The sequence below is a fragment of the Saimiri boliviensis genome, chromosome 5 (assembly GCF_048565385.1).
Source record: "Saimiri boliviensis isolate mSaiBol1 chromosome 5, mSaiBol1.pri, whole genome shotgun sequence".
Taxonomy (NCBI): Eukaryota; Metazoa; Chordata; class Mammalia; order Primates; family Cebidae; genus Saimiri; species Saimiri boliviensis.
The window spans coordinates 129629276-129653387 of NC_133453.1; the positions used below are offsets into that span (position 1 = coordinate 129629276).

Sequence of the window (24112 nt, forward strand, 5' to 3'; positions counted from 1 at the left end):
GGATGCCCTCTCTCACCACTCCTATTCCATATAGTACTGGAAGTTTTAGCCAGAGCAATCAGGCAAGAAAAAGAAATAAAGGGTATCCAAATTGGAAAGGAGGAAATCAAATTGTCTCTATTTGCAGATGACATGATTGTATATCTGGAAGACCCCATCATCTCAGCCCAAAATCTCCTGAAACTGATAAACAACTTCAGCAAAGTCTCAGGATACAAAATCAACGTGCAAAAATCACAAGCATTCCTATACACCAGTAATAGACTTCAAGAGAGCCAAATCAAGAACGAACTGCCATTCACAATTGCTACAAAGAGAATAAAGTACCTAGGAATACAACTAACAAGGAACGTAAAGGACCTCTTCAAGGAGAACTACAAGCCACTGCTCAACCAAATAAGAGAGGATACAAACAGATGGAGAAACATTCCATGTTCATGGTTAGGAAGAATCAACATTGTGAAAACGGCCATACTGCCCAAAGTAATTTACAGATTCAACGCTATTCCCATCAAGCTACCAATGACCTTCTTCACAGAACTGGGAAAAAACACCTTAAACTTCATATGGAACCAAAAGAGAGCCCGCATAGCCAAGTCAATTCTAAGCAAAAAGAACAAAGCAGGAGGCATCACACTACCGGACTTCAAACTATACTACAAGGCTACAGTAATCAAAACAGCATGGTACTGGTACCAAAACAGAGATATGGACCAATGGAACAGAACAGAGGCCTCAGAGGAAATACAACATACCCACAACCATCTGATCTTCGACAAACCTGACAAAAACAAGCAATGGGGAAAGGATTCCCTGTTTAATAAATGGTGTTGGGAAAACTGGCTAGCCATGTGCAGAAAGCAGAAACAGGACCCCTTCCTGACACCTTACACCAAAATTAACTCCAGATGGATTAAAGACTTAAACATCAGACCTAATACCATAAAAACCTTAGAAGAAAATCTAGGCAAAACCATTCAGGACATAGGTGTAGGCAAGGACTTCATGACCAAAACGCCAAAAGCAATGGCAACAAAAGCCAAAATAGACAAATGGGACCTAATCAAACTCCACAGCTTCTGCACGGCAAAGGAAACAGTCAGTAGAGTGAATCGGCAACCAACAGAATGGGAAAAAATTTTTGCAGTCTACCCATCTGACAAGGGGCTGATATCCAGAATTTACAAAGAACTAAAGCAGATCTACAAGAAAAAAGCAAACAAGCCCATTCAAAAATGGGCAAAGGATATGAACAGATACTTTACAAAAGAAGACATACGGGAGGCCAACAAACATATGAAAAAATGCTCATCATCACTGGTCATCAGAGAAATGCAAATCAAAACCACATTGAGATACCATCTCACACCAGTTAGAATGGCGATCATTAAAAAATCGGGAAACAACAGATGCTGGAGAGGATGTGGAGAAATAGGAACACTTTTACACTGTTGGTGGGAATGTAAATTAATTCAACCATTGTGGAAGACAGTGTGGCGATTCCTCAAGGACCTAAAAATAGAAATCCCATTTGACCCAGCAATCCCATTACTGGGTATATATCCAAAGGATTATAAATCATTCTACTACAAGGACACGTGCACACGAATGTTCATTGCAGCACTGTTTACAACAGCAAAGACCTGGAACCAACCCAAATGCCCAACGATGATAGACTGGATAGGGAAAATGTGGTACATATACACCATGGAATATTATGCAGCCATCAAAAACGATGAGTTCACGTCCTTTGTAGGGACATGGATGAACCTGGAAACCATTATTCTCAGCAAACTGACACAAGAGCAGAAAATCAAACACCGTATATTCTCGCTCATAGGCGGGTGTTGAACAATGAGAACACATGGACACAGGGAGGGGAGCACTAACACACTGGGATCCGTTGGGGGGAAATGGGGGAGGGGCGGGGGGGTGAGGAGGTGGGAAAAGATAGCATGGGGAGAAATGACAGATACAGGTGAGGGGACGGAAGGAAGCAAAGCACACTGCCATGTGTGTACCTATGCAACAATCTTGCATGTTCATCACATGTACCCCAAAACCTAAAATGCAATAAAAAAAAAAATTATGTTTTTAGCACTTTGGTGAAAGGCCAAGGTAGGATGATCACTTGAGCCTAAGGTTCAAGACCAGCCTAGGCAACATAGTGAGACCCCCATCTGTTTTTTTCTTTTCTTTTTTTGAGACAGAGTCTCGCTCTGTCACCCAGACTAGAGTGCAGTGGCATGATCTCTGCTCACTGCAACCTCCGCCTCTGAGGTTCAAACAGTTCTCCTGCCTCAGCCTCCCAAGCAGCTGGGACTAAAAGCGCAAGCCACTATGTCAGACTAATTTTTGCATTTTTAGTAGAGACGGGGTTTCGCCATGTTGGCCAGCTAGTCTCAAACTCCTGATCTCAAGTGATCCACCCACTTTGGTCTCCCAAAGTGCTGGGATTACAGGTGTGAGTAACCAGGCCCAGTCCCTCTTTTTTTTTAATGTAAAAAATTTTTAAATTATATTTTTAATATACAAAAAAAAATAGAAGGATCTAGGCAGGCGAAAAAGTTTGAGGAGCTTCTTACAAAAGACTCTAAAAATAATATAACATTCTTTTTTTTTTTTTTTTTTTTTTTTTAAACAGAGTCTCATTCTGGTCACCCAGGCTGGAATGCAGTGGCACAATCTTGGCTCACTGCAAACTCCTCCTCCCAGGTTCAAGCAATTCCAGTGCCTCAGCCTCCTGAGTAGCTGGGATTACAGATGTATACCATCACACCTGGCTAATTTTTTTTATCTTTAGCAGAGATGGGGTTTCCCCATATTGGCCAAGCTGGTCTCAAACTCCTGGCCTCATGTGATCCACCCGCCTCAGCCTCCCAAAGTACTGGGATTACAGGCGTGAGCCACTGCACCCAGCCAAAATTATTAATATAAAATTCTTAAAAGCACATCTGGCATGACCCACCAGGGGAATGCTAGCTAGAAAATCAAAAGAGTATCTTACTTAAAATAAAAGGTATAGTCAAAATAAAGAGCTTCAGCTTACACCAGTGTCTGTAACCTGTCAAAAGCAGCAAGCCAAAATTGAGAAGAGCAAACTACAGGCAGCTGCCTACCTTGTGTGGGGGTGGTTACTCAGGGACCAGGGCCACATCCATGAACACCAGCCCAGGAACCATAGCCTGGCCTACAGAGCCTTCGACAGAGGAGCACACTGAAGCATCTGAACAAGCTACATAGATCCAGACCTGGTGAGCTCACTGAGTGATCTCAAGTGGCCTAATCAACAGGCAAGGCAGGATCACTGGTTCAGTGGCCTAGGTTGGGAGTCAATTTCACTCACAGGAGAGAAAGTAGAATTATGCAACAATATGAACAGCCCCCTTGTGGGTAAAGAACAATTCCAAGACTGGCAGATTGACCACTATGCCCTCTCTCAGAATAAGTTTCTACCTAGGGAAGATCTGGAAATATTTTTTAAAGACAAACATAAATTCCTATTATTTATTATAGGGTCTACTAATTTGTCCAGGAAATTTTACCAAACATTTAAGTAAACATATCAACTAGAGGTGGGTAAGGAGCATCTTAGTTTTGAAAGAGCCCCAGCATGCCTAATCACCCTATTAGAATTATTGAGTATAAAATATATATATATATGATCAGCCAGACGCAGTGGCTCACACCCGTAATCCCAGCTCTTTGAGAGGCCAAGGTGGGCAGATCTCTTGAAGTCCGGAGTTCGAGACCAGCCTGGTCAACATAGCGAAACATCATCTTTACTAAAAATACAAAAATTAGCCGGGTGTGGTGGTGCACACCTGTAATCCCAGCTACTCAGGAGGCTGATACAGAAGAAACTCTTGAATCTGGGAGGTGGAGGTTGCAGTGAGCTGAGACCACATCACTGCACTTCAGCCTGGGTGACAGAGTGAGACTCTGTCTCAAACAAACAAACAAACAAACAAACCAAAAAAAAAACAAACAAACAGAAAAAACAAAAACAGCATGACTGGCTGGGTGCAGTGGCTCTTGACTGTAATCCCAGCACTTTGGGAGGTCAACGCAGGCTTGAGGTCAGGAATTCAAGAGCAACCTGGCCAACACGGTGAAACTCATCTCTACCAAAAATATATAAATTAGCCGGGTGAGGTCGGGTGCTCCTGTAGTCTCAGCTACTCGACAGGCTGAGGCAGGAGAATCGCTTGAACCTGGGAGGCAGAGGTTGCAGTGAGCCAAGATTGCGCCATTGCACTCCAGCCTGGGTGACAGAGCAAGACCCTCTCTTGGGAGAAAAACAAACAAAAACACAGTGGCCGGGCGCAGTGCTCATGCCTATAATCCCAACACTTTGGCAGGCTAAGGCAGGTGGATCACCTGAGGTCAGGAGTTCAAGACCAGCCTGACCAACATGGCAAAACCCTGCCTCTACTAAAAATACAAAAATTATCCAGGCATAGTGGCACATGCCTATTATCTCAGCTACCTGAGAGGCTGTGGCAGGAGAATTGCTTGAACCTGGGAGGCGGAGGTTATAGTGAGCTGAGATTGTACCACAGCACTCTAGCCCGAGCAACAGAGTGAGGACTCTGTCTCAAAAAACAAAATACAGTATGAATATGTATAATTATGGCAGAACTAGCAGACTAGTAGACAGAATTTCTACAGACTAAATGCTAAAATCCCATAAAAAAAACAACAACAAACAAAATAACAACAAAAACAAAAACAGAATTAAAATAACTTCCATAAAACTTGGGTGAATGTTTGTTGCCTGTGTGTATCTGTATGTATGTCTTCGTGTAATTCTCATTTATGGGGAAATATAAACAGTGAAGTTATTAGCCCATTGACTAGTTTTGGACTAGAGCTTTATGCTTTCATAAACTACCTAGAATGGTGGTTTCTAACCCATAAGGGAACTCAGCCTCACATCCAAATATGTGTTCTCAAGAACCAGCCATTAGACACACCACTAATGAATAAGGACTCATGAAAAATTTATTTCAAAACAGAAGTCTTCATAATTATATATAACTCATAAATGCTTTGGGACCCAATAATCTAGCAGAATAATGTTAGGCTGTAAGCTTCATGAAGGAAGAGGCTTATCTATCTCATCTGTCACTGCATTCTCCATTAGGTATTCAATAAATATTTGTAGAACCAATAAAGTCAAGCCTTCAAGTTTGCAAATGGTCATAAAGCTGTTCCTAATCAAAATGCAAAATTAAAAGACAAGTTCTCATGAGGCTGTATAACTAGGCAAAATTATAGCAAGTGACCATCAGTGAAGGCAAATGTGAAAGAACATTTAGGGAAAAGCAATACCAATTATACTTTTAGAATAATGGATTCTAAGCTACACTGTTCAATCAGCTTAGACTGTTCCCTTAAGATGCCACATTGCATGTTTCATCACAAAAGGCCCAGAGAATGCTGGGCATTATCAGAAAGAACACTCCAAGCAAATTAGAACTTGTGATCCTGTCCTTATTCAAAACCACCCTGCGTCCACAGCTACATATGCTGTGCGGTTTTGGTTCCCTAGACCCCAAGAAAAACATAACCAGAGTTGGAAGAGGTCCTGAGAAATGAGATTAAAGTTATAAAGTAAATGAAAGGGCTTTCTAATGAGAGCCTAAAACTAGAGCTCTATTTTTTTTCTGGTGAGATGAAAATTTAGGGGGAAGGGGAAAGTATAACTATGTTATCAGTTTGTTCATCAAACCTCATAATACTAGAGAGAAGAGGGCAGTATTTTGAAGTTTGAAATAAAAGATGTATTGGGCTTGGACATTCCCAGGGTGCTCTGTAGATCTTTACCCCTGGATGGGGACAAGACAGGGCCCCTTCTCTGAACTGACCTTCTGATTAGGAGAATTAAACCCCTGGTGGGTGGTGACTTGTTAAAAAAAGAAATAAAAGATGCAGACAAAAGATTATTTTATCTGTAGTCAGAAAATATCCTGAATTATCACCAGGAAAACATATATATAAATGTAGTAACATTCACATATTCAAATCTAAAACTAAAAAAGGCTCTGAGGAACTAAGAACAAGGACTTAACACTGAACCCATAAGCTTTTTTCCCCTCTGCATCAAAGCCTTCAGATTTCAAATAACATTAAACTTTGTAATCTGTTACCTCAGCAATGCTAAGTTCAGAAACAGTGATTAACAAAAGTTCAGTAACAGGACATCGAGGTGGCAGAGGCACTCCTAAAAGCATTAAGGAAAATCTGATCTCTAGTCAATATATTCTGTTTAATAAGACAAGGAAGCAAATAAAATGTTACAGATTTATAAAATGAGAGTGAAAGGCAGCATGATTCAAAGAACATTGAACTGTGAGACAAAAAAACAAAGTTTTCTGGAATTTGCCATTGTTCTTTGTATCAGGACTGGAAGGAAGGATGGATGGATGTTTTACAACCTGTGGGTGAACTCTCAACCCTGCTCTCCCACATTACTGACTACGGCTTAAACACTGATGTTATCTGTGTTGCATTATTGCTGATAATTATGAAGAGTTTTTATTTATTTGTTTGTTTGCTCTGAGACAGGGTCTCACTCTGTCACCCAGGCTGGAGTGCGATGGTGTGATCATAGCCCACTTCAGCCTCCACCTCCTGGGCTCAAGCGATCCTCTCGCCTCAGGCTCCTGAGTAGTTGGGACTGCAGGCATGCACCACCATGCCCAGCCAGATTTTTTATTTTTGTAGAGACAGGGTCTCCCTACGTTGTACCAGGAATGGAAGCAGACAAGGGGAAAGTCAGAATGAGCAAACAAGCTCAAGAGTAAGCTGCTGCTCCCAAGAGGTGAGGAGCTCCTGCCTGAACTTGGGCAGGAACATGAATCAGAGAGACGGGTAGAGAAGGGAACTCAGTGAAACCTCAGTAGGATCAGAGGAAGTAGAAAAAAGAGCTTCATGTTCCTGGACCCAGAACAAAGCCCCAGATTGGGAATGGTAGAGCTAAAAGAATAAGGAATCGTGACCACAAAGAATTGGCTTTCACTCCTATGCTATCAATAATTACTTGTGTGAAGACTTTAGGTAGGCATTGGTTTAGTATGTAAAATTAAACTAACTTTAAGGATCTCCTGAGTCCTTGAACAGGCCAGGCTGCAATGGCTGGGCAAATTAATCTAGAACTTATAGATTTCCAAATAAAAATTAACTGCTAAGGTAGACAAGCAGACTCCCATGCATATACATATCACTGGCCTCTTGAATACACATCTGAGGCCTGCTTATAGGTCTACATGACTCCAGGTCTCAGATGTTCTGAGTCAGTCAATGACCAATGTTTCATTTCATGAGGTACCTGCTATTCAAGTCAATAGCAAAAAATGGCCCAAAGAGATTCTCAGCAGTACATAAGAAACGGCTGCCCCAGTGGACTCAGGCCAAAAAAAAAACTAAGTTTTTTACTTGTTTTTCCTCCACTTAGTGTAGCCCTGATAATGCCCATGTCATAAAATCTGCCGTGAAACATACGTCTGATCACCAAGATGTCCTTGTTCAAAATCTCCATGTTGTTTGGGCTAGAGCTCAAACCCTTCAGCCTCACATGGAGGATGTATCCCAATGTGGTCTCTGCCCACCTCCGGCCACTTCCCACGGTAACTTTCATTCTGACCCCAGTGGTGGTTCTCTTACACTTTCTCGGGCCTCTGTGCGAGAATACCTGATGCCCAACCCACCCTGGCCCCAAACACGAACCTGTCTGAGAGCTCCTCATCCCTGAGCTTCTGTTCCAGGCCCCTCCTTCTGATGCCTTCTCTAAGCACTGCAACTCCAGTCCTCTGCCCTCCTCCTGCTCCACTTTGCTCCTGATACCCAGGTCTCTCTTCTTCTATGGCGGCACTTCTCACAGAGGCTGGAATCATGTGTTTTCTCATCAGTCTTTCCCATTAGTATGTGAGCCTCTCCTGAGTTGAGGTCATGTCTTTCCCCTCTATTTCCATGACCTAACACACCTGGCTCCCTGTAGGAGGTGAGTTATCACTACTCCTACTGCTCCCAGAACCATTCCTGGATGACTCTCCAACCCCCTGGCTGATGTACCTGCCCCTGCTTGCCCTGTGCAAGGTACCCTTCACTCAGAGGCAGCTTTTCCTCTCCCCCTGCCATGCCTTTTCCTTGACAACCACAGATTCCAAGGACAGAATTATATTCCAAGCATTCTAACAAGACTCATAAGATGTTAAAGCTAAAGGAGCCCTTAGAAATTATCTGGTCCAGGCCAGGCATGGTGGCTCACACCTGTAATCCCAGCACTTTGGGAGGCAGAGGCAGGTGGATCACGAGGTCAAGAGATCCAGACCATCCTGGCCAACACGGTGAAACCCCGTCTCTACTAAAAATACAAAAAAAAATTAGCTGGTGGCACACGCCTGTAGTCCCAGCTACTCAGGAAGCTGAGGCAGGAGAATTGCTTGAACCCGGGAGGCAGAAGTTGCAGTGAGCCGAGGTCACACCACTGCACTCCAGCCTGTCCCCTGGTGACAGAGTGAGACTCTGTCTCAGGAAAAAAAAAAAAAAAAAAGAAAAAAAAAAAGAAAAGAAATTATCTGGTCCAGGGGCTTCCAAATGCCTTTCTGCAGGCTGCTGCTAGATAAGACTGCAAATGAGTAACATGAGAATGACTTAAAAATACAGACACCCTAATGGCATTAATGCATTCATAACAGCAGGAAAAAAAAAGAGAGAAAATATATATTTTTAAAAAAATAGATACCCAGGCTCCACCATGAAAATTCTGATGCAATGGGTCTGGGATGGATCCCTGCTTTTGGTTTTTTGTTTGTTTGTTTGTTTGTTTTAAAAAAGCTGTTGATTGTAGTGCACACATCTAGTCCAAACTCTTCATTTTTTATACATGGAGAACAGAGGTTCAGAGAGGGGAACAGTCACCAAATGCTAAGACTTATGACTGGCACTGAGGGCACAAAGCTGAAGGCCCAGACCCTACTCTTTAGCACCTACACACATGTGCTCAAGAGTAGGGTGTGGAAGCACCTTCCACTTTCCATTGGAAACATCTGTGGGCACCACTGAGACTCATCAAAGGCACAGAATTCCTACAGAAGTCACCTCACCCTCCCTTGTGCTCCCTTTTGCTTTATTTATTCTTCCTCACATCAAAATTTTCTACCTTTATTGTAGTTTACTGAACATTTCAGTAAAATGTTCTCTTTCTCACAATTTTATAAGCCCCTCAATAGGCACTCACTAAATATTTGTTATTTCTAGATTTGGGTCTCTACTTGGACATCTAATAGGCACCTGAGAGCTACTATTTCTGAAACCTAGCTCAATTTCCTCCTACAGTCTTCCCCATTTCAGCAAATGACAAAGCCATTCTTCCACCTGCTTAGGCCTAAACCTCTCTTTCTTTTCACTCTTCATCCAATCCACAAGCAAATCCTGTCAACTCAACCTTTAAGATATATTCAAGTCCAGCCATTTCTCACCACCTCTACCATCACCTCTCTCCTGCATTCCCACAAAAGCCTGCTAACTGATCTCCTTGCTTCCACCATCAATCTTTATCCTTTTACACTGCTTTATTTTCTTCCCAGCACTTATCACCACCCAGTATATGTTATATAATTGTTCATCACCTCATTGTCTTTTTATAAATTCCAGTGTGTTTACGGGAAGGTAATCCACCATTAGAAAGGAGTAACAGGCCAGGCACAGTGGCTCATGCCTATAATCCCGGCACTTTGGGAAGCCAAAATGGGCTGATCACCTGAGGTCAGGAGTTCGAGGCCAGCCTGATCAACATGGTGAAACCCCGTCTCGACTAAAAATATGAAAATTAGGGCTGGGTGCAGTGGCTCAAGCCTGTAATCCCAGCACTTTGGGAGACCAAGGCAGGCAGATCATGAGTTCAGGAGATCATCACCATCCTGGCCAACATGGTGAAAACTTACCTCTACTAAAAATACAAAAATTAGCTGGGCATGGTGATACATGCCTGTAATCCCTGCTATGTGAAGGCTGAGGCAGGAGAATTGCTTGATCCTGGGAGGCAGAGGTTGCAGTGAGCCGAGATCACACCACTGCACTCCAGCCTGGCGACAGAGCGAGACTTCATCTCAAAAAAACAAAAAAAAAAAAAGAAAATTAGCCAGGCAGGTGGTGGGCACCTGTAATTCCAGCTACTCAGGAGGCTGAGGCAGGAGAATCACTTGAACCAGGAAGCGGAGGTTGCAGTGGGCAGAGATTGTGCCACTGCACTCTAGCCAGAGCAAGAGGAAGACTGTCTCAAAAACAAAAAAACAAAATAAAACAAAACACACACACACACACACACACACACACACACACACAAAGGAAGAACAACTTGACAGGCTCATTTGTCCAGAACTAAGATTATTCAAGATAGCCACAGATTCCCAAGTGGGTTTATTATGAATCAAACATTTTGCAAATATGCAACTTTTTGTTTTACTTTTTAAAATTTTAGACCTTCAGTGGTGATGGGACCTCATCAGTGGGAAGGGGTCTACCTGAAGTACCCTGTCTATAAATCCTGGGTCCCTGTAATGGCTGATTAAATGAAATATTTTATCAGTGGGGAGTGCCTACTGCCCTACGTCCCATGATAAGGTTGTTTGTTTTGAGGATGGGATCAGTGTGACACCAGAGGAAAGAAAAGGCTAGCTCTGATAACCATAGGGAAGAGGTAGGCACAGGAAGGGCCTGAGTCTTAAGAAAAGAAGACACAAAAGACTGGGCAGGGTGGCTCACGCCTGTAATCCCAACACTTTGGGAGGCTAAAGCAGGTGGATCACTTAAGGTCAGGAGTTCGAGACCAGCCTGGTCAATATGATGAAACCCTGTCTCTACTAAAAATACAAAAATTAGCCAGGTGTGGTGGTGCATGCCTGTAATCCCAGCTACTCAGGAGGCTAAGGTAGGATAATTGCTTGAACCCAGGAAGCGGAGGTTGTAGTGAGCTGGGATCACATCATTGCATTCCAGCCTCCAGCCTGGGTGACACAGCAAGACTGTCTCAAAAAAAAAAAAAAAAAAAAAAAAAAAGAGAGAGAGAGAGAGAAAGAAATGATACTGGCCAGGCACTGTAGCTTGCACCTATAATCCCAGGTATGAGGCCGAGGCAGGTGGATCATTTGAGACTAGGAGTTCAATACCAGCTGGGCAACATGGCCACACCCCCATATCACTACAAAAAATTAAATTAAATTAAAATTAAAATTAGCTGGGCATGGTGGCACATGCCTGTAGTCCCAGCTACTCAAGAGGCTGAGGTGGGAGGATTGCTTGAGACTGGGAGGTTGAGGCTGCAGTGAGTTAGGATTGCACCACTGCACTCCAGGATGAGTGACACAGCAAAACCCTGTCTTCAAAAAGAAAAAAAAATAAAAAATAAAAAAATAAAAAAAATAAAAAGAAAATACAACTCTGTGAACAAACTTAAATGCCAATGTACTGTATATTTTAAATGGGTAAATTGTATGGCATGTGAATTACATCTCAATAAAGCTGCTACATTTTTTAAAAGGTAGAAAAAGAACTAGAGGTAGCTGGGATTATACAAGACTATAAAACTGACTGGGACAAGAAGAAACCAGGCATAGACAGCAAACGCAGTTTACACAGAGCTGAGGATTTTGACAAAAACTGATATTTTGTAAACTGTACCCCTTTTACCTTTCCTTATTTGCAAAGAGATCTCAGCAATAACCCTGCGCCATACTTTGTTAGAAGGAAACAGGACCTAGAGATTTGAGAAGAAGGGGGACAGGACTTCTCTTGTTCACACACCATACTGGTGTGTTCCTCCCAGTGAACTCTGCAAATGCATCATCTCTTGGTAGTGGGGATCCCTGAATTTAAGCAAGAAGCCAGCAGCCTCAGACCTGCTGCAAACCAAGCCTCAACTCCCGAGGCAAAGGACCCTAGAAAACAGAAACAAAGTGGCCATTCCACAAGATCACTCTTTCTCCACTTCTGGTACCTCTGTGTTTGGTGGCTTTGAGGGTGCCACCAGTCTCATCTACCACAGACAACCTACAGTTCCAAAGCTTCCTAAACTGACAGTCTGGAGGGGCACAAGGAGCATGCTATTACTCTGAGAGGCATCTCCATGGTTGCCTGAGTTTAGGAGCTGGTGAGTCAAAGGGCTGATAACATTTCCCTCCCAGGTGCTCTGTTCTCAGTCCCCTTTTCTTACACACACACAGCCATACCCCCTCTTCTCTTTCTCATCCTCTCTCTCCCTATTCCTTCTTCCATGGTACACTACACTTTCTCTATATATATTCTATTCCCCCACCCCTTCTCTCTTTCTCCCCTCCACCCTCCACCACTGCCTCTCCAGCTCCCACTCTCTCTCTCATGTCTCTCTGCCTCCCCAGCTCCTGCTCTCTCCCTCATGCCTCTCTTCCTCCCTCTTCTCTCCTTTCCCTCTCAACACAGATCTGGGGGTTCTCTTTCACCATGACTGTTCAGACATGAAGGAAGCCAGCTTTCAGCACGAAAGTAGGGCCCCAGCCAAAGCAGCCTTTCACCAACAACCCAGCACAGCAACAGATCCAGTATCCAGGCATTCTGTATGTGCCTACTGTACATCCCTGGTGATCCAAGGGAATGATAGGGAGTAACATGTCCCTATGTACCTTTCAATGATCAGACAAATGGACTATTAAGAGCCTCCACATAGTGAAATGTCTACAGATAAAATAATGTGACATTTTGGAATTGGCCTCAAAATAACACAGGGCAAGAAAAAGAGAGCAAGGAGGAAATACATAAATGAAACAAGATGAACCACATAGCCAGGCATGGTGGTATGTGCCTGTAGTTCCACCTACTTGGGAGGCCGATGTGGGAGGATTGCTTGGGCCCAGGAGGTAAAGGCTGCAGTGAGCCTTGATCGCGCCGCTGCACTCCAGATTGGGTGACAAGAGTGAGACATTGTCTCAAAAAAAGAAATAAAATAAAAAAACAAAAAAAAATTGACCATGAATTGATAACTTGATAACTATTGAATCTGAGTGAGTACAGAGGTTTATCGTATTATTTTTTTCTATATTTGTACATTTCAGCACAACAGAGACCCACCCTTTGGCTAGTAGATTCTATGGGTCCAACTAAGATACACCAAGATCACACACTCATCAGGAAGGCTATTATTTAAAAACAAAACAAGGCCAGGCACAGTGGCTCACACCGGTAAATCTCAGCATTTTGGGAGGCTGAGGCAGGAGAATCACTTGAACCTGGGAGGCAGAAGTTGCAGTGAACCAAGATCACACCACTGCACTCCAGCCTGGCAACAGAGCAAGACTCCATCCCAAAAATAAAATAAAATAATAATAACAAGTGCCAGTGAGGATGTGGAGAAATCAGATTCCTTGTGCAACACTGGTGGGAATGCAAAATGGTGAAGCTGCTACAGAAAGCAGTTGGCAGTTCCTTAAAAAATTAAACAAAATTACCATATGATCCAGCAATTCCACTTCCGGGTATTTACGCAGAAGAATCAAAAGCAGGGGACACAAGGTACTTGCACACCCATGTTCACAGCAGCATTATTCATAACACCCAAAGGTGGAAGCAACCCAAGTATCTATCAACAGATGAAAGGATAAACAAAATGTGGTATATACATGCGATGGAATATCACTCAGCTGTAAAAAGGAAGGTAATTCTGACACACGCTACAACATGCACACGAAGGAAACTTGTGACATTATCCTAGGTGAAATAAGCCAGATATAAAGGACAAATATCGCATGATTCCACTTACATGAGGTCCCTAGAGGAGGCAAATGCATAGAGACAAGAAGTAGAAGTGTGGTTGCCAGGGGTTAGCGGGAGCAAGAGAGGGCATTACTGTTTAATAGGTCAAAGTTTCAGTATGAGATGACGTCAGATTCTGGAGATGGACAGTGGTGATGCTTGCACAATTGTAAATGCATTTAATACCGCTGAGCTACACTTAAAAATGATAACTCCTGTTATATGTATTTTATCATCAAAAACAAAACAAAACAAAAAAAAAACCACAAAATCCAGGGAACAAAAAAATCTCATGTCCAAATTCTTGGCTTTTCAAGGCCAGCTCAGGTCAACCTAGACATCATACCTTAGAGAGGATCTCAAAACAAGGGTGTGGCGAGCGTTGCTAGGGGAGCAGAGCTGCGGAGAAAGGAAAAACTTCTACCTAGGCACATGGTCTAGAGTCCAAACACCACCTAGGAAAGAAGAAAAACAAATGTTTTTTTAAGTGGGTCTGAAGGTAAATGTTAGAGGAAGGAAAGATAGTTTAAAAAACTAATAATAATAATCCAAGTGTAAGTAAGACCCTGAGAAAAATTCCCAAACATAAATTCAAGCAGGCCGCAAATGCAGTCAAAGACAAAACTTTTCCCAGCTCCACGTCTGCTGCCCTCCCGCTATTATAGGCTGGTGGTTCAGAGCACAGACTCTATTGGGTTCAAATCCTAGTTCTACTCCTTACTAGCTGTGTGACCTAGGGCAACATCCTTCACCTCTGTCTGTTTTCCACATGTAAAATGGGCTATTACAGGGATCAAATGAGTTAATATTTATAAAGTTCTTACAACACTGCCTTTCACATGGCAAATACATGTTTGCTGAGTATTATGCCACCAACCTCAGTGGCCAGCAAGCTTTCCCTCCTAAGTTTTCAGAGTGCCCCAGAGATTGCCAGCCAGAAGCATGGAGAGAAGCCAGAAAAACAAGGGAAGTAAAGCTGGGCTTAGTTTACCCCTCCAAACAACTCCTCCTCCAGTGCCTGCTGAAGCTGAAGAAGCAAAGGGCCAAGCAGGGGCCAGTGGGGCAGGTGAGCTGCAGAAATCATGGCAGGAGCAGATGGCAGTGTAGGAAGAGGTCAGCACCGAGCAGGTGACGAGAATGAGACACGAAATGGGGAAAGCTGACAGAACCCTTTTTTAAAAAAAACTAGGTGGTCCTTAACTGTAGCCGAACATGAGAATCACCTTGGGAACTTTGGAAGCTACTAATACTTGGTCACTATACCCCTAAAATTCAGATTTCATGGACTAGTGTTGAGAAACACCGGTTAACAGCCCACTACATCTACCCACAAATGACCTAATAAAAGGACCCATCCCCTGAATTTCTTGTTCTGCCCATTGTCACTCTAATCCTACATTCCCTCACTTGACTTCATTTTTGTCCGATTTTGACAGACCAACATTTAGCTTGGATTCTAAAGAGTAATACAGACAATATTAACATAAAAATGTAGAAGGGAAGGGAAAGAAATCAATTATCCCAATTCTATGGAAAGAAACTAGAGAAAACTTTTCTGAAGTTTTTCCTTTTCTTATTTGGACTTTCACATTTCAAAACTTAAACTAACAAGCAGACACTGTGCTGTCCAAATGAGGACAAAAGTTAGAGATCAGGGACCACCGGGTGTCTTAGGTCTGCCATCCAATAGTTAATAAATTGGGAGGTGCTCCAATGAGTGTACCTGGTTATTTACTTCAGATTAACCTTGGTTCCTCTGGCCACCAGCTTCCGTGGGTTATCCAGACAGTCTCTCTCATATGCGCAATCATGCAGTTTGGCTGAAGAGAGGGGCTAACAAACCTGAGCTTCAGGCTTCACTTCCAGGCTGGCTGCTTCTCCCTAATCACACACTCATGCTTGGATGTATAGGAATTTTACAGTGTCTATCATACTCTTCCTACTTCACAAGGAACTCACCAGTGAGTGAATAAGAATGGCACTTAGGGGGAGGGATAACATGGGGAGAAATGCCAGATATCGGTGATGGTGGGATGGAGGCAGCAAACCACATTGCCATGTATATACCTACGCAACAATCCTGCATGATCTGCACATGGACCCCAAAACCTAAAGCACAATAAAAATAAAGAAAGAAAGAATGGCACTCAGGCTCCTGCCTGCCTCCAAGAACCAAGCTGCCCTTGTACTTTGAACTCCGAACCAGCAGGCCAGCTTTCACATTTCAAATTTCCCAACACACTCATCTTCCCAAGGTGCTACTGGATAGGGCACAAATTTTCCTCCAATTTGGTATTGAGACATTCACTATAGCCCTGGCCATAATGATGACACACCTTACATAGAGTGTTGTAAGACCAAGATTAGACAATATTGTTCTAAAACACTGTTCTAGATTAGAGCTTCTTCCAACACTAGAAAGATTCCGGGCTATGAGAGCCAAAGAGATTCAGGAAACGATTAAATTTAAACCACTTACTCTACAAGCAAGTAAACTGAGGCCCAGAGAGGTAAGGTAATCAAATGAGAAAAGGTACATAAACTGAAGAGTTTTTATTACTGTGGAAGATTCCTTTTATTCCTGGAAAGGTCACAGGGCCCTTGGTTGCCCTTCCCATCAGAGTAGCTAAAGTCTCCTACTCACAGTTACCCATTCAAATCTCTCCACCTAATACAGGGGATAAGGCTTATTTAACCCTCAGACCAGTGCTTCTTAGCCCTGGAGCAATCCTAATACCTGAACCCAGCTCAGACCAATTAAACCAGAAATTCTATAAATGAAGCCACCATAGGATCCCCAAAACCCACACCTTCCCCCATGGGTTCCTTAAACCCTCTCCAGCCTGAAGGGCTTTTGCACGTGTCCTTCTCTCCAGTCTGCTCTTTCCTCAGATATCTGCACGACTCACTCTCGCTTTCTTCGGACCTCTGCTCAAAGGCCATTTAATCAATGAGATTTCTCTGACTTCTCAATTGAAAATAGAAAATCTGCCCCCCACCAAACCCCTCATCCAACATCCCTGCTTTATTTTTTTTCTGTAATACTTTTCATTATCAGTTATATCTTACCTGTTATCTATAAACGCCTACATACCAGAATATGAGCTCCATAAGAGTAAGATTTGTGTTTATTTTCTTCCTTGCTATAGTCCCAGTGCCTAGAATAGTGCCTGGCACATAGCAGATCATCAGATGTATATTCTAAATGAACACATCAGGAACATAAATCTCAAAATATGACACACACCAAAAGATCATAAAGCAGCAGCCATTTGGTTGATTATAGAAAACACACTTCTCTACTGAGCTCATCTTGGCAAAACCCTTATTAAAAACAGGATAGAAGCCTAATAAAACAGAAACCATCCAGAAATAAGTATTTCTCGACAATCCATTCCAATGGGTTTGTTCATCAAAGACAATTTGTTCTGAGAAATGAACATACGGAAATAGAAAATGAAGTTGAAAGCCGGGCGCAGTGGCTCAAGCCTGTAATCCCAGCACTTTGGGAGGCTGAGGCGGGTGGATCACGAGGTCGAGAGATCGAGACCATCCTGGTCAACATGGTGAAACCCCGTCTCTACTAAAAATACAAAAAATTAGCTGGGCATGGTGGCGCTTGCCTGTAATCCCAGCTACTCAGGAGGCTGAGGCAGGAGAATTGCCTGAACCCAGGAGGCGGAGGTTGCGGTGAGCCGAGATCGCACCATTGCACTCCAGCCTGGGTAACAAGAGCGAAACTCCGTCTCAAAAAAAAAAAAAAAAAGAAGTTGAAAGGTGATGGATCAAATGGCTTTCAGATACCATCTTAGCCTATGTGCAGATTCAGAAGAAAGTCTGCGTGCACTGACAGCTACACTCAGGAAGAGTTTTCAGCAGACCAGAAAAAACAGGCTCCTCTCCTAGGATTACACTTTGCAAGGTGAAGGTGCAGTCTGGGATATGAACGCCTGCTTACCCCCAGATCCCTCAACCTGATGAACACCTTCAGCGACCTAAGGAGGACCTTTCCTTTTCCTTTCTCCTACTTATACCCCAACTGCTTCCTAAACTCATTGGAAACCACTGAGAGCACTTTAAACTTTACCACATTGGGAGCACTGGAAGCCCCTGTCAAGGCAACCACACAGCAGCTGGGGAGCATGCCACCATTAGTCTCACTGATGTCACCTATTCCATTCCATGTCTGCCAATCCCATCCTTGCTCTTTCCTTGCCCCCTCTGGTCTCTCCCTACTTGGTCATCCTGCATGTTTCTCTAAGACTAATCTTTCCCAAACACTTTTTTTTTTTTTTTTTTTTTTTTTTTTTTTTTTTTGAGATGGAGTCTCATTCTGTTGCCTAGGCTGGAGTGCAGTGGCATGATCCTGGCTCACTGCAACCTCTGCCTCCCAGGTTCAAGCAATTCTTCTGCCTCAGCCTCCCAAGTAGCTGGGATTACAGGCACCTGCCACCATGCTCAGCTAATTTTTGTATTTTTAGTAGAGAGGGGGTATCACCATGTTGGACAGGCTGGTCTCAAACTCCTGGCCTCAGGTGATCCACCCGTCTTGGCCTCCCAAATGCTGGGATTACAAGTGTGAGCAACCACGCCCAGCCCAAACACCATTTTTATCAGGTCACTTACCCTCCTCAAAAACTCTTCCTGCGCTAGGCATGGTGGCTCATGCCTGTAACTCCAGCAATTTGGGAGGCCGAGGTCAGAAGTTTGAGAACAGCCTGGCCGACATGGCAAAACCCCATCTCTACTAAAAATACAAAAAAGGTGGCACATGCCTGTAATCCCAGCTACTTAGGAGGCTGGGGCAACAGAATTTGCTTGAACCTGGGAGGCGGAGGTTGCAGTGAGCCAAGATCACGCCATTGCACTCCTGCTTGGGCAAAGAGAGGGAAACTCCATCTCAAAAAACAACAACAACAACAACCACCACTCTTCCTGCAGCCTACTACATTGGTCCAACCCTTGGGCCAGGCTTTCAAAAACCTCCATAACGTAGGCCTAAGACTAGGGCTACTGTTTTCGTATTTCAGCAGCTGCCCCTCACTTGTCTTGCAGCACCAACTCACTGCCTCCCTGCTGAACAGCACTAGTAAGAGATGGGGCTCACCTCCATTCCTGCTGAGAGCATCCTCCTCTCCTCCACCCAACCACACTCCCTCTCTCCCACTCCAGCTGCTAGCTACACTGCCCTTTGCTACCCCATCTTCACACCACACACATACCTTAGATATGCAAGCATGCACTTTTATTCATTCATTCACCATTACTATGTTCCAGACCTTGTTCTAGTCACTATGGATACCACAGTAAACAGAACAGATTAAATTCCTGCCCATGTAGAGCTGATAATCTACTGGAAGGAGACAGACATACAGACGCAGATTCGTAAAAGTCATACTTAACTATCTTTCTCAACCAGGGCTTGTCATATGAAATCAGAAGAATGAATATATTCTCAGTTATGAAGTTAAGTGAGAGGGCAAGCCATGAGAATATGGAGGAGAAGAGGTTTTAGGCAGAGGGAAGAGCAAGGAGGAAGAGAAAGGCCCTGAAGCAGAAGGAGTAGGAGATGGGGCTGAGAGGCAGACGATGGCAGGCCATTGCTAGATCTCTGACCTTGACTCTAGGATAAAAGACTACAGGAGGATTTGGAGAAGAATGATGTGCTCTGACCAACATTTTATTTGTTGCTGATGGTTCTTTTCTTACCACTTACCCTCAAATTCTATCGGATTGACTCTTTTTTTTTTTTTTTTTTTTTTTGAGACAGAGTTTCGCTCCTGTTACCCAGGCTGGAGTGCAATGGCGTGATCTCGGCTCACCGCAACCTCTGCCTCCTCTTCCTGGGTTCAGGCAATTCTCCTGCCTCAGCCTCCTGGAGAGCTGGGATTACAGGCACGTGCCACCATGACCAGCTGATTTTTCGTATTTTTAGTAGAGATGGGGGTTTCACCATGTTGACCAGGATGGTCTCGATCTCTTGACCTCGTGATCCACCCGCCTCGGCCTCCCAAAATGCTGGGATTACAGGCGTGAGCCACTGTGCCCGGCCCAGATTGACATTTTAAAAGGATCACTTCCCTATGCCTATCCATCTCAGCTGTCCATCATTAGGAAGAACTACAAGAATTTATTTTTGAATGTTCCGAAATGTTCTAAACTGAGCACATATTATTTTTCAAATGAGGGGTAAAAAATCTCTCCAATCCTTAAGGACTTGGCTCAAATTCCAACTCTGCCTCAAAACCCCTGTACAGGCAGGGCTAGACCACACTGTACCCTATGCCCCAGCCAGCAGGACCACCAAGGCGGGCCCAGTGTCAGCAATGAGGTGGTACAACAATACTCACTGCAGGAACCGATACGCATTAATGTTTCTTTTGCTGCCCTCACTTCTCCCATGCAGGCACGTGTCTCTACGGACACTCTTGCCCCCAAGTGCCTGCCTGGGTCCCAGTCTTTCTCTCAGTTGCCTTAATTAATTCCTAGTAATTAAAGCTGCTGTTTGGTGATGATGTACTAAGAGTATGACCTCTCCCAAGGAATGTAAATAATTTAAAAGATGGAAATGCAAAATCCTTAGACCCAGAGGAATGGAGCTGGAATGACAGGCACTGGGGTTCATATTTTGTGGACAGGAGGCCAGCTTCTCCTATAAGGTATGGCACTTAGGAAGCAGCATAGAGGGGAGACAAGTAAAATAATGAAAGATGAGAATACATCATTGTCACCACCTCTCTCCTCCCAAATGGCCATTCAATCCATTTTGGGTATTAAAGAATATTCCCTAGAGGTAATCCCAGCCATCTCAGAGGGTGACCTGTGTGCCAGTAACCACCACCCTCAGAAAGAATAGCCCCCTTAAGACACTTCTGGTCTGAAAGCAAATTGTTCTCTAATTGTTTTCAGTGAGGGAAATTCTGGAGGGCAAAGTTCATTTCACATGATTCTTTTATGCTCTACCCAGATCTGGACTGGGTCCAGGGTAGACCTTTTATAAGCAACTGTGGAATACTGATCTTAATTAGAATGTTTACTTGTATTTAAAATCTTGAGGGTGTTTCCTTAGCAAGGCAAAGGGCACAGGGAGACCATAGGAAGAGGCCTTAAGGTAGGTGTCCACTGTAACTGAATTGGCAAAAAAGAGTAGAATGCTATTGCAAAAAGGCTCCACAAAATTTCACTTATTTAGTTAGAGACAAAGTCTCACTCTGTCACCTAGACTGGAGTGCAGAGGCACAATCACAGCTCACTGCAGCCTACACTTCCCAGCCTTGGGTGATTCTCCCACCTCAGCCTCCCAAGTAGCTGGGATTGAATATAGCTCTGCGCCACTATGCCCAGCTATTTTTTTCTTTTTTTTTTTGTATTTTCAGTAGATATGGGGTTTTGCTATGTTACCTAGGCTGGTCTCAAACTCCTGAGGTCAAGGAATCTACCTGCCTCAGCCCCACAAAGTGCTAGGATTACAGGTGTGAGCCACCTCACCTGACCTCCACCAGACTTTACATACAAGCAAACATGCTAATTAAGAATATGATAAGCCAGGTGCCATGGCTCTCACCTATAAGCCCAGCATTTTTAGATGCCAAGGGGGGCAGATCACTTAGCTCAGGAATTCAACACCAGCCGGGGTAACACGGCAAAACCCCATCTCTACAAAAAATACAAAATATTAGCTGGTATAGTGGCGCATGGCTGTAGTCCCAACTATTTGGGTGGCTGAGGTGGGAGGATCACCTAAGCCTGGTTGGTCAAAGCTGCATTGAGTCGTGATCACGCCACTGCACTACAATCTACACAACAGAGTGAGACTGTCTCAAAAAAATTGTTTTTAACAAAGGATAAATGGCAGCTTGCCACAGTGGTTCACACCTGTAATCCCACACTTTGGGAGGCCAAGGTGGAAGGATAGCTTCAAGTCAAAAGTTTGAGACCAGCCTGGTCAACACAGCGAGACTCTGTCTCTACAAAAGATATAAATAAATAAAACTAATTAGCCAGGCATTGTGGCCCATGCCTGTAATTCCTACTCTGGAGGCCGAGGTGCAAGGATTGTTTGAGCCCAGGAGGTCAAGACTACAGTGAACTATGATTACACTACTGCATTCCAACTCCAGCCTGGGTGACAGTGCCAGACCCAAACTCTTAAGAAAAAAAGAATAATGGCCAGAGACAGTGGCACACCTGTAGTCCCAGCTACTCAAGAGGGTAAGGGCCAGGTGCTGTAGCTCATGCCTATAATCCCAGCACTTTGAGAAGCTAAGGTGAAAGGATTATTTGAAGCCAGGAGTTTGAGACCAGCTTAGTCAATATAGCAAGACCCCATTATCTCTACAAAAATAAAAAAATTTAAAAAAATTGTTTTAATTGAGACAGAGACTCACTCAGTCACCCACACCAAAGTGCACTAATGCGGCCTTGGCTCACTGCAACCTCCACCTCCCAGGTTCAAGTGATTGTTCCACTTCAGCCTCCCCAGTAGCTGGGATTACAGACTCACACCACCATGCCCAGCTACTTTTTTGTATTTTTAGTAGAGATGGGGTTTTACCACATTGGCCAGGCTGGTCTTGAACTCCTGACCTCAAGTGATCCACCTGCCTCGGTCTCCCAAAGTGCTGGGATTACAAGAGTGAGTCACTGTGCCTGGTAAAAAACAAAAAACAAAAAACAATTTTAAGGGAGGATTGTTTGAGCCTAGGATTTCGAATCCAGTTAGGACAACGTAGCAAGACTCCCATCTCAAAAAAAAAAAAAAAATCTAATCTTTTTAAGAGCCTAAAGATTTATAGCCTTAATAGAGTATTAGATGGTGAAATAGTTTTTATACCTCAGCCAGTTAAGTTCAAGACTGAGGAGTGCAAAGGCAGATAGCAGCCCAGCCACACAGACCAGAGGTTTGGCTGGGTCATGCCCAGAAAAATCTGAACTGCTCAATGCTCAACCTGGGCACCCTTTTCTGAAAATGCCAAAGCTCTGCCTCAAATGTGTCTTCAAGCCCTACAATGTCCCTGAGATGGCTTGGTTACAATGGACACCTATCTTCCAAACCTCTCTGTATGGTCTCACTCTGCCTTTTGGCTTGTAAAGGAATACCAAGAACTAAACCGACAGAAAAGAGTAGACTGCTGTAAACTACATCAAACCAGGAGAATAACAGTGGAGCCAGAGTCCACTCTGCTGGCTTCCGCTGGCTCTAGCTTGCCAGGAGCAATGTGGGTAAAATGTTACCACATCCAAAGACTAGTTATGAGGAAGGAGCAGCCCTTCACCTTGCCCCTAATATGAGCTAAACCCCTAAAGCGGGGAAATCCCAGGAATGCATGGGAGGCTTACATATGAGAACTCTCGCTCTTCACAGTCCTTTGATCCCCAGGTTGTAACATCAAGCAAGGCCTCTAGAATTCCCCATGCTGATGTCTGAGAGACTGAGCCCAGTGGTCCATAGGAGGCAGCCCAGAGCCACACCAGAAAAGGAGTGATTTCTTTAGAAACACCCATAAAGAAGGCAGCCAACGAATGAAACTAGAGGCCAAGCCACAGTCTATTCATCAGCTCCTCCCAGGTGGGTACAGCCCTGCCTCTCTGAATTCAGGGACTATCCCAATCAGAGGTGCTAGCCTAATCCACCTGTTTGAATGCATATCTAACAAAAGCATCTTACCCTGGGAGTGACAGAGGAGGCCAACTCCAACATTGTACATCTCTCTAGGGACATAGTTCTAGGCAGTTTTTAAGGTTTTGCTTTAGGACATTCAATGTTTGTCTCCAAAATGAAATTAAGCTTATAGGATGCTTGTTTGTTTTTGTAAAGATGATATATATGTCTGTATTTCAAATGATAGGAAGAAAATATAAAGTAAAAACCACCCCAATCCCTCCACCGAGAGGTAAGATCTTACCGGAAACTCTGTCCTTACTGAGAAGCAAGTCTATTCTGAGTTAGACATGGGATATAGGTCTTGTGTTTTCTGGATGAGCCGGTGAATTTATTTTTGTGGAGGACCCTTAACACCACCTCTGGACTACTCAAAAAAGTTTCAGGCTGTGCACACAGGTGCATATCTACAGTCCCAGCTACTCAAGAGGCTAAGGCAGGAGGACTGCAGTGGTTCATGCCTGTAATCCCAGCACTTTGGGAGGCCAAGGCAGGAGGATCACTTGAGGTTAGGAGTTCGAGACCAGCCTGGCCAACATGGTGAAATCCCATCTCTATTAAAAATGCCAAAAAAAAAAAAAAAAAAAAAAATTAGCCAGGCATGGTGATAGGTGCCTGTAGTCCCAGCAACTTGGAAGGCTGAGATCACTTGAACCTGGAAGG

The 24112-nt window shown here is 43.8% G+C and overlaps 1 protein-coding gene across 3 annotated transcripts in view; it reads right to left on the bottom strand.

The window, feature by feature from the left end:
* The window catches only part of ZNF592 (zinc finger protein 592), a 57751-nt gene that overhangs the window by 27225 nt on the left and 6414 nt on the right, over positions 1 to 24112 (bottom strand). The window contains exons 2-3 of one of the 3 annotated variants that reach the window (XM_074399963.1): positions 14135 to 14243; positions 13485 to 13615 (exon numbers count right to left, since the gene is read on the bottom strand). The exons of 1 other annotated variant lie outside the window; for it this stretch is intronic. The gene's annotated coding sequence lies outside the window, so the exon portion shown is untranslated. The remainder of the gene's footprint in view (positions 1 to 13484; positions 13616 to 14134; positions 14244 to 24112) is intronic. One more of the 3 variants, XM_039479996.2, reaches the window with a different exon arrangement.